Raw genomic sequence first — 12,509 nt, 5'->3', positions numbered from 1 at the left:
TTAACTATTATCACAGTAACTGATTATCCTGGACCAAATAAAACCTTAAAAGATGGTACCTTTCTTACAAAAAAGTTAAGAAATAATGTAATAAACGCGTAAGAGTAAGCAGGGGACAGCGTAAAATTACCCATTTTTCGATTGTTATTTATAATTAACTTAACTTTATTTTAGATTTTGTCATAGTTTTTGTTAAAAAAACAAAATATTGTATACGTATAATCACTTTGATAACATATATAAATAATTCTAGCAACTACTTCATTATATAGAATTTAATGAATTCGAGGGACAGTTGAAAATCAGGGGGGTATACATTTTTGTGAAAATGCCCACAGGTGTCCCGTAAGTAGGTAGTGGACCAACGGGTTATGGGGAGTAGAGGGACTTAGTATCTAACCGCTCAGTTGCTTACGCGCAAAAAAAAAGGGTCTCGATTGCCACCTGACCTTTGACAGAATCTGGGAATACGACGCGCCGTAATAAAACTTTGATTGTGACTCGCTCCTGAGGCTCACTTGAAATGTTTTAACTGTTCTGAATAGCCAATAAAACAAGCTTAAACACTGTGTTTGTTTTTTTTATAGATCTTGTTTCCGTATTTTTCAATGTACCTTGAAACTTTTAACTACCCAAAATATTAGCTACTTGTATGGAAAAATGCGTTTTACTAAAAATTTAGATCGACAAGAGCATTGTTTCTTATTTTATTCATAAAGTAGATTAATTACTAGACACATTTAATCACACATGGATATATTTTATGTGGAATAAAATATTTAAAACATGTATAGTATTACTTTTTTTTAGTATTAGTATTAATTTTTATCGTTTTCCCGAAGGAGTTGGAAAATATTCAAAAAACGTTAAATATTTCTGAAAGTAATAAGTTTTGGCTAGGTAATGTTCACTTTTTTGTTTTTGTTTTACACCTATATGAAGTCACCTGTATAGTATACATACCTAGTTAATTTTTGCGCTAACCCAACCATAAATTGTAGGTATATTAGATCTATTAAACGATAAAGTTCCAAGTACATGCGCAATTAAGAGATGAAAAGAAAATTCGACTTTCTTACAAAGTGGGATGTGAAATATAATATTATCTTACAGTTATATAGGCGTAAATATACTTTGAACTTATATTAATCGTAACCTTAAAAGGTCCTTATATTATTTACTGAGTAAATAAGGACGTTAAAATATGATATTGTCTTATTTAAAATATTATCTTATTTATTGAAGTGGGCGGTTAACCTTTATTTTCAGAGAGTTCAAAAAGGGGAGATTCTCAATACGACTGTATTTTTGTTTGTTACAATGTTACCTCAGAACTTTCGACTGGGTGAACCGATTTTGATGATATTTTTTTTTGTTTGGAAGCATATTTTGGACCCAATTGGTTAGGTTCTGACTATTTAAAGACATATCAGTTTTTTTTGTTAAAAATTATTATTGTTTTTATAAACAAAATATATTATAAATTAAATTAGATACAGATTAATTCTATAAATAAATATAATATATAAAAGATACTGAAAATGTAAGTAATTGGAGTCCTCAAACATATATATAGAATATAAACCAAATTCAATCCAAAATGAATTGATTAGTTTTTTATTCGCATTGAAGGAAGGAGCTCTAGCGTCTATTTGACAAGATTTTCACAGGAGAATAAACATGTTTATTCCAAATATATATTTTTTAACAAACTATGTAATAAATAACAAAATTTCCTCTCAAATTGTATTCATTTTCATACAGGTGTGTTAAGTAAAGGGTGTAGAGGTAATAAATAAAATACATTAATTTATTAATTGATTTATTTATTTTATTTCATAACAAGTACATAATTAACAGGTTTTACCCCAAAGCATTACATGTTTAGTTTAAAATAAAATATTAAAAGTAAAATACAATTTTCATTAATTATCGACTTAAGAATTTAAAAACATTTGATTTTATACGTATATAAGGACGTATTAAATAAATATGTCTCGGCCTCTCGGGTAGCAGAGCGGGTATCTCTTTTTATTTATACCTATAACATATTAACACAAAGTTTTTCATTTCTTTTTACATTAAAGTCGTCGTTTACTTTCACCGCACGTTCTTTTATCTTCTTTATTTCTCTAGAGTCTAGCCGATTCCTTGGCTGTACCTGTGAAATTAAAAATATAAAGTCAATAAAAAAAATGTATAGTAACTTTGATTAATTATTATTAGTAATTACATATTTTGAACGGGAAAACACTTTTAAAAATACATATAATTTAAAAAATTTCAGGTAATAAGGTATTAAATTCAACATATTTTTACCCGACTACGGCAAAGCAAAAGGAGGGTTATGATTTTGACAGGCTATGTATGTATGTATGTATATATATATATCTATATATCATTCAAAACAAATTATTGTAAAATACTTTTTAAAAGCATTATATTATAGTTTATTAAATACTACATAATATTATATACAGTTTGCCAATTATTAGTCTTCACGATGATCCGATCAGCTGTTTTTGTGTAAAAGAATAACAAATATAATAATTTCAGATTTCACGTTTATAGAGGTTTTAAATTAATAGGAAGTATGTATTTAAATGTATTGAAGACCGGTGTTCTTACAAAAATAACAAGTCAATACAAAATTGTCTACTTATTAAAACACTAACAGATATATGGCTACAATATTCTAATTTACATAAACTTTCGTTTCAGTCAGAAATGGTCATAATCAAAATTGCTTAGGTGGTTAGGTATCTTCTTCATAATAATATTATGTTTAATACCGGTCACATTCGATTGATTTAAATTGAACTTTTGTAATGTGTTAATTAATATATAGGCTAGGATTTACTTTTTCATAAACACGTATATTTTTAAAAGCATATAAGTAGTTTATTAAATACTACATATTATTATATACTTACCAAAACTTCATGATAATCCGATCAGCTGTTTTTGCGTGAAAGAATAACAAATAGGTATAATTTCATAGATCGTATAAGCTTTCACGTTAATAGAGGTTAAAATAGTAGAAAGATTGTTTTTTTAATTATTTTGAAGCTTCCATAGTTATAACATACCTGCCTACAGAACAAAACAAAGTTTCACCGCACAGAATACATATATATTTATATTTACTTAATGTAACGTAGAGAAAAAAATGATCAAAATCCTATCCTATCCTATCCTATCCTAGTTACTATAATATTATAAATGCGAAAATTTGTGAGGATGGATGTATGAGCATGTATGTATGTGAATATGTTTGTTACATTTTCACGCAAATACTAGGTACTGAATCGAAGGTAACTTGGATTAACAAATAGGATAGGTTATATCCCGTAAATCCCACGGGAACGGGAACTATTTATTTATTTTCGTTTATTTCTATCTGAATAATCTATTCATCCTTATAATTGTTAGTGTGTACCTTAAAACTATGTTAGTATTATAATTAGTTAACTATATATGTATATATATCTATATATCATTCAAAACAAATTATTGTAAAATACACGATGAAATTCGAAAATTTAGTTTAAAACATACTTTGTATAATAGAACGAATAATTATTGTAAAAACGCGTTCACTCGACCTAAGTATCTAATATCATATCAATAAATTACTAATCTGAATTATTACATACTGACTCTACAATTCCTATTTTCATTAAGTATTCCAATCATCCAATTATCTTTATAGGTACTAGATACCCAATCTCGATGAAACGCGTTTCTATCTCCCTGTGATGTTATATTTTTATGTGCTTTTCCGTAAATCGTTGTTTCATTTTCGAATGTCACTTTAAAAACTAACAAAACACGGCGGACCTACTACCGTGTTTCTATAATGAAACAACGTTTTTAGCTTCAACAAGGAACTGAATTTATTGCACAGATAACTACAGACTAAACATATCAATGAACTCTAGTAAGTATTAATGCCAACAGATGGTGCTACCAGTATCAAAATTTAGATTATTGAGATATATTTTCAACAGTTTCGAACAAAATGCATGAAAAGTTTCATTAGTACATAAGTCTTGTATTTTGAAAGCATGCAATCATTTGTATTTCATTCATAAACATAATTGGTGTAACGAAACGTTTTTTGCTTTAAACAGTTTCACAATACATTTTTCTAATTATTATTATTTTAATTTCAATTAGTTTCCTAGCCAAATTATTACAAACAATATTTTCGCTCCAACTCCAAGGTATCGTATTACGAGTACGAGTTAATTGTGTCTTTAAGAAGTATAGTAATAAAACAAACAAAATAAATCTTGTGTAGAGCAATTTAAATCTCGATAATTATTTCTATTAATATTATACAAACTTTTTTAACCGCCTCATTCAGTCGTAGAGCTGTCAAATGTCGATTGCGCGGCAAATTTGTATTTTTTTTTTTCATTTTGAAAATTTCATCATAGCTGTTGTTTTACAGTATTTTTTTATCAAAATATGTAATGCAGTTTACAATAAAAACAACGTATATCGAAACAATACAGCTTTGTGTGAATATTAAAATATGTTCTCAGTTCAATTACTTATTAAGTACTATTTTTCGTACATTTTGATATCAGTTGAAAATATTATATTATCATATAAAATTTTTGGTTAATGCAGCTGGTATAACAAGGTAATGCGCTTTCGTGTTTTAACTACATAATTAGTTCAATATTAATTTGTCGTAAAATACGTTATTTTGTTATTAATTTGAATAATATTGTAAGGAATCTAATTCAGTATTAGATTTTCAAAATTAGATTAAGGATAATTTGTAATAATTGAAATAAATATTTTTGGATGTACATACTGGTCTTTTTATTTTATTCCCCTGTGCTCATATTATGTCATGAAACCTTTCAGTAGATACATGGACAAAATCGCAGCCAGCGCCCAGCAGTAATTAGCTATAAGGTAATAAATAATAGCTCTATAGTTAATACGCACCTTGATACTTACCGTAGAGTTGTTTGATGTTGAATCCGTAATAAATTAAATTAACACAATACATAATTGAATGTTACTTTTGATAGGTACACGATACACGCTACTCAGAGGGAAATAAACGCTACCTACTCGTTTTATTTGAACACAGGCTAGAATTTACTTTTTCACAAACACGTATATTTTTAAAAGCATATTGTTTAATGAATATGTACCTAACTACTACGTAATATTATATTATATACTTACCAAAACTTCATGATAATCCGATCAGCTGTTTTTGCGTGAAAGAATAGCAAATAGGTCTCATACATCCATCCTCACAAACGTTCGCATTTACAATATTATAGTAGGATAGTACAGTATAGGATTTTTATCGTTTTTTCTCTACGTTACATGAAAATAGACAACAGTGCGTGGAAATCACTAAAACCGATAAATCCCATCAAAAATCATACAGATCTACATATACATGCAACAATTATGGTACACCACAAGGCAGCATATTAGCCCCCCTCCTGTTTTTGGTATACATTAACGACCTCCCAGATGCAATAAACGTAGACAGTATACTTTTCGCAGACGACACTACACTTATAATAAAAAGTAAAAATAAGGAAGACTTAGAAAGGGACATAATTAAAGCTCTAGACGACGCTATAAAATGGTTAAAACTAAATAATCTCCAGATTAATATGAGTAAGACAAATATAATTAATTTCCAATCATATAATACAAACATACAACTTGACATAAAATACGAAAATAATCAGCTGACTACTGTTAATGAATGTGTATTTTTGGGTATACCACTAGACAACTGTAGTTTCTAGTTTGTAACTGGAAACCACACATTGCAAAAATTATAAATAAATTAGATCGTTTTGTGTATGTACTAAAAAAGTTGAAACAGACCATTAATTTAGATGTGGCCATGATCGCTTATCACGCGTACGTATCATCGGTACTTAGATACGGTATAATAATATGGGGTAACTCTGTAGCAATACAATCAATATTTAAATTACAAAAAAAATGTATTAGAGCAATGTGTGGAGTACATTTTATGGATAGCTGCAAACCCCTCTTTAAAAAATTAAAAATCTTGCCATTACCTTGTATATACATTTTGGAAATATGTTTATTTGTTAAAAAAAATATGATCTTCTTTGAAAAATATGATAAAACAAATACTACACGACACAAAGAAAGATTGCGCTCACCTAAGATCCGCCTTGCACTATATAGAAATAATGCGTACTGCATGGCCATAACTATTTACAACCACTTACCATTATCAATTAAAAAATTGACACTGAATTTTTTCAAAAATAAACTGTATAGACTGCTACAAGCTAAAAATTATTATAGTATTAAGGAATATTTAAATGATCGTGACATGAATATAATATGAATCTTAATTTAATTTAATTGTAATTTTATGTGTAATTTTTGTAATTGTTTATTAATGTATTTTGTGTATAATTTTGTAATTGTCTATTAAGGGCTTGGTCTAGTAGTGCAAACAAATGCATCCTGTCATCCTATATGTAAATAATACAAATGTACTAAGGGAAAGTTGCTCCACTTAATTTTTAAAAATTAAATCATTCGTATGCATAATTTAATATTCGTAATAAGTACCAAAAATGACAATTTGAAACAATTTTCGTGAAAATTACACCGGGTGATTTTTTTTTATCAGTACACAAAATTTGCGAATACTTTCTATTGATATCTTCAACTTCATGTTTATATAACTGATCAACTTTTACAAAGAAATTTGGACGAAATATAAAAAATATAAGCTTTCCATACAAAATGCATAACTCTATACATTTTTTTCGACCTAAGTTTCTTAGTGAAAGTTGTTCAGTTTAACTAATAAAACGGATAAACAAATTTTGTATATAATAAAAAAATGTAATGTTTGTGTTAAAAAATTATAAAATAGAAAAATACGCAAATGAAAACAAAAGATATTTATTTCTGACTAGCTTCCGCCCGCGACTCCGTCCGCGCGGATGTCGGTCTTCGCGTCTTCTACAGATTTATTATATTATGTATAATATATAGATTTATATTGATAAACCTAATAAATCTTTTGCTAGCATTCTGATGCTTTATCGGTTGCACTGGATTTATCTCTTTTTTTTTCAATCGCTTGAATGATATAGGATGGGTCCTTGATGGGCATCGAATGCTGAAGTCTCGAATCAATCAATTCTGACAGTAGGCAATTTATGTAAAATCTTGATAATGGTCCATCATTTTATTTTGCCTAAACGTTACATAATTTTTTATATATTCTATTTTTAACGAATGATTCACTCCAGTCCAAACAGCAAATAAGCAGACTTCTGCTTCTGCAACGTTTAGTTGCTTCTGCAACGTTTAGTTGCAGAAGCAGAAGTCTGCTTATTTGTATTTCAAAAGTGTTATTTTTTGCATTGTATTTCAAATATTAATTTTTTTATTTTTAACCGCATCTTCCGCATTCATGTCTTTTGCCGGAATTAGACATTTAACTTCTACTAGTCCCATTTTCCCTTTTTGATATGGGAGTGTATAAAGTAAATTTTTTAGATATTTCTCGTTATACTTTTAAAAAGTTATTATTGTCATTTTGCTCATTAGGTAAAGTAATTTCGATATCAGTTTTAAGTTTTTTGATACCTGCAATAATAACGTCATAATCGCCTGCACATACTTAACGATTACACCCTGTATACAATCCACCATCCACATTCATAATGTTTTCCTGTCCTCCTCTCCTTTACGCTGTTCACCGATACATTTTAAATGAGTAAATCTGCTACCACTGAAGGATGTTTCATTGTGATCAGCAAATTTTCACCACTGTTGTCGATTATTTGTTTTTCATTTTTAATCAGCAATTGGGAATCATCAGTTTTGTTTTTTGCAGATTGGTGATGTACCCTAACAATACGTCGAAAAGGGAAAGCATCAACGAATTATCGTTTTCGTCCTCTTTTTTTATTCTTCGCGACTCTGTTACTTGTGTTTGTTTAGTTCTCAACACCCACTGAATTTTCTATGATCTTCCATTACATCTGAGTTTTGATGATGTGATGATAATCCATTCGTTTTAATATTGGTACTTAGAGTTGGTGGACTAAACTAGAAATGGCGGACTATATTTGTCAGCGCGTCTGTAAGATCAGAATATAAAACCAACATCCTGTATTTAAGTTACAAAATTAATAATCAAACAACATGCCGCTACGTTGAAAATGACTAGAAGAAAAAAATTAAAACACCTCGGCATATAATTTTGGAGTAAACAAATCATTTTCCCCGTATGGGGATTTCCCCGGATGAACTTGGGAAGTTCAAGTTCTCAATACAAGTTTATATTATATTTCGTATTTCTCAAACGAAAAATGAACATTTTTGGAACTTCAAAAAAAAATATATTATAAGAAAATTTATGAGCTTACTTTAGTTTTAAAGAAATATACATCCCTTTACTGACACCCCGTAAAATAAAGAAATTGTTGCCAATCACCTTTGCAATCTATTTGGTTTCATTAACTTTATGTTCGAAGATAATTTTTTTTCTAGTAGTTACACGCGTATTTTTTTCGTTTATTTTCCATATCGAAATCAAATGTTTAAAAATACGAATATTTGCACAAAACTAAGATAAAAATAATCAATTAACAAAAATATTAAATTTAATGAAGTAGAGCAACTTTCACTTCGGTATGAAGGAAAATCGAGCGTAGAGCACACGTCAGAACGCTCCGGCCCAAGGAGCGCGACTAAAGAAATTCGCTAGGATTTTTCCTAATTATTTTAAATATTTTTTTTATATTTAAAGAATTATCAAAATTCAAAAAAAAATTTTTTTAAAGGATTAATACTCATTGGTCTTCAACCAACTCGAATAAATTAATGGAAAAAATAACTTTTAGCAGTATTTATCAATAGATTTTGTAAGGCAAAAAATGGGAAATTTAATGAATTTATAACGTTCTAATTAGGAAAATCATAAGTTTTTCGGCAATTGTATTCAGCAGTTTTTAATAACGACTATATAAGGATAATAATGCGCTGATCAGATTGTATAAATTGTAATCGGTTGCAACGTAGTGAGTGCACAAACTAGTAATCTCAAGTAAACTAACATGCGACTACCACATGTATGCCGACGATCTGCAAATCTACACCCAATCAACCCTTGACGATTTACATCATGCCATCAAATTAACTAACAAGGATTTGCATAACGTTGTAACTTGGAGTGCGGCTTATGGCCTACAAGTAAATCCATTAAAAACACAAGTTATAATAATTGGCAGTCCTTCTCTAATTGCAAGGGTGAATTGGGTGAATCTCCCACCTATTACAGTTAACGGCACTTCAGTTCCTTATAGCGAAACTGTAAGGAATCTGGGAGTATACTTCGACAACACTCTTTCTTGGAAACATCATATCAGAGAGGTAAGTAAGAAGGTTTATGCAACTGTGGCGTCTTTGCGACGCTTACAAAATTTCCTCCCTCTCCCTACCAAAATTTTACTAGCACAATCCCTCCTTTTGCCTATACTTGACTACGCCGATGTGAGTTTTGTCAATCTCTCCGTAGACCAGTTAAACAAGCTTGAACGTTTACAAAATCTCTGTATACGATTCATATTTGGTCTACGGAAATATGACCATGTATCTGAGTTTCGGTCTCAACTCAAATGGCTACCGATCCGATTTCGCCGGGATGCTCATGTGCTACATCTTCTTTATCAGGTACTGTTTTTCCCGAAAATGCCGAAATATCTCAAAGAAAAATTTGTGTTTAGAGGTAACAATGGTGAACCTGTTCGGTCAACTGAAATGCTCCGATTAATAATGCCACAACACAACACCAGCTTCTATGACACTTCATTCACCGTTCAGGCAATCAAATTGTGGAATGCTTTACCTGTACATATAAAGAATGCACAATCCATATCAAGTTTTAAAGCATTGGTGCGTGATTATCATTTCTCTCGCTGTACTTAATATAAATTATTTATATTATATGTATGAATATTATACTATTGTTACGTAACATATTCTTATTTGATTGTGAATATATATTTAATACTGTATCTATTATATATTATATGGATATATCTTTACGCAGGTAATTTATTTAGTGTTATATTTATTTGTTTTATTTCTTTTATAAATATATATATTTTATGCTCTACCCTTCACCTTTCCTCTAATTTAATTTCTCTCCGTACGTCCGGTTGTCTGGAAGAAATCGCTGCATAGCGATAAGACCGCCAATTGTTGTAATGTATCCTTAGATTAAGTATTATTGTAATGATTCTAAGAGCAATAAAGTATTAATAAATAAATAAATAAATAAACTTAGCTCGAAATGTCTTTGGGGGAAAGAGACTTATCTTGAAGGCCTGATTAAGGTAACATAAAGTAACTTTATAAATGTGAAAAAATTCACGCGCATTGCGTATATAACACTTATTGATAAACAAGAAAAAAAAATTCAGTTTATCATTTCATTAGCCGGGAAAAAATTGTCAAATAACTTGTTGAAAACGCAATTTTGCTAGACTGCAGCCTTAATGTATTTTATAATTTGACTATATTAATTTGTAAATTTTTGCACGCCATTTAAAATGGCAGTATATGCGATAAAAAAAATTTTGTGTAACACCCTTATGAACCATATACGAGCAAATAAATATATTTGAATTTGAATTTGAATTTGAATTTGGTAATAATTGGTAATTGGTAGCGAAGTGTTAATGTAATCTGCTATTTATCCAAACATCAAAGTAGATTCATTTGTATAGAAATTAGAAACCGTAGACAGGCCAATAATAAATATAATGGGCATTTTTTTTTCAATTGGTACCACCTCTCAAAATATGCTACTGAATATTGTTTTCAGTATTTTGGGTAATTGTTGGTTTATTAGAGTAATAGATTAATTAAATTTTACTAAAAATGTTTTTGAATTTTATTTTAAACCCCGATTTTATATGAAATAGTGAAAAATAGGAACTAAGGCACGTTTTTTGGTCCAGAACGTTACCTAAGAATATTTTGCTTTTGAAATAAAACTAAAGTTAGAATTGGGTTTTTTTGGCATGTAGTAGCTTAAGAATTGTCTTGTCTAGCAAATGAACATAAACTCTAGTTAAAAACGAAATAATTACTTATTGTAACTTGTAACAAATTGTCATGACCGTTACTTTTACGAAAATGCAATACTTAACTTTTATTTTATTAATGAAATAACTAGGGGCAAATCTAGAATTACAATTCAATCAGTACTTGAGAATGCATTTGTTTCGAAATTATATAAGAAAATATTATTTTTTTTTCACAAAATAAAGAAAAACTATCAAAACTCTTCAATATTTCAGGGGACAGTCACGTATATCTGACCAATCAGTAACGGTCCTGACATAGTAAAGTTGAGGACATACTGGGACTAATTAAGAATGACTACTTAAAGCTTTTACTTGATGTAGTTTTGTAGCTAGCATATTTATCTCATAATTGACATGCAATTTGTTTTAAATTTAAATTCAGAACAAAAGCCAATTTATAAACCTCAAGTTAAATTTGGCAGGTGGCTAATAAGCAGAGCAATTTTATAGTACTAAAAATTCTCTGTAGCCATAAGGTCGCCTATTGTGCAATTTATGTATATTTTACTTAATGTTATTTCATTATTTTGGTGTGTACAATAAAGCTTTCATTCATTCAATTCTCTCAGTGTATCCATATGTTTACGTTGTCCGTTCGTTACTTTTTTGGTCCAGCTAATACGTTACCAGCCATTTGGTAACGAAAAGGACGTAACGGTCGCACATCTTTTCTTAGATTTTTAATCATTAACTGAATATGTGTTAAGATAATTGAATATCTTTAATCTATATAAAACCACAAATAATGTCACCATGTGAAACTACCTTTTTTTTAACATTAACATTACAAAATCGTTCTAGAATCGTGAAACATTTACCGCTCAGTATGAGGTGAAAACTTTGCAAAATGACCGTTACCGCTCAAAACACTGTCAAAAATGAACGCTAAAATGGCTTAAACTTCAAATGGCTGCTGACATAGCTCGTGTTCGATTTGGTGTTGCTATTTGTATAAAAAAATTGTGGAAGGTAGAAAAAGAACCGAACGAAATTATTGAGCATTTACGGTAACGGTGCAGGACATGTCCAGTTAACAGATACCAAGGGGACACGATTAAAACTAATTTAAAATAATATAATTGTATTAAAATGTATTATGAGTTTATTACACTTGAAAACTACAACGAAATTACAATAATTTAAACGTTTGCAGTAAGTAATAAATAGGGAAATTGCTGAGAAATTGTTAAATAAAGATCACATTTCGAAAAGGGGACAGTACTGCAATCCGTAAGATGTCAGTTTTCAGGATTAAATTTTGGAACTTTGGTTTAATTTTCTCTTTTAAGTAAAATTAAAACAAGAAATCTTAAGTCATCCTTAACTATTTAAAATTAATTCAACACTTCTAAATCATAA

This window comes from Colias philodice, chromosome 32 (assembly GCF_061535455.1).
Source record: "Colias philodice isolate Cphi_HAF_F1 chromosome 32, ilColPhil1 Martin Lab GWU primary, whole genome shotgun sequence".
In the NCBI taxonomy this organism is placed as follows: domain Eukaryota; kingdom Metazoa; phylum Arthropoda; class Insecta; order Lepidoptera; family Pieridae; genus Colias; species Colias philodice.
The sequence above is the reverse complement of the archived record's forward strand: the minus strand, read 5'-3'. Positions refer to the sequence as shown.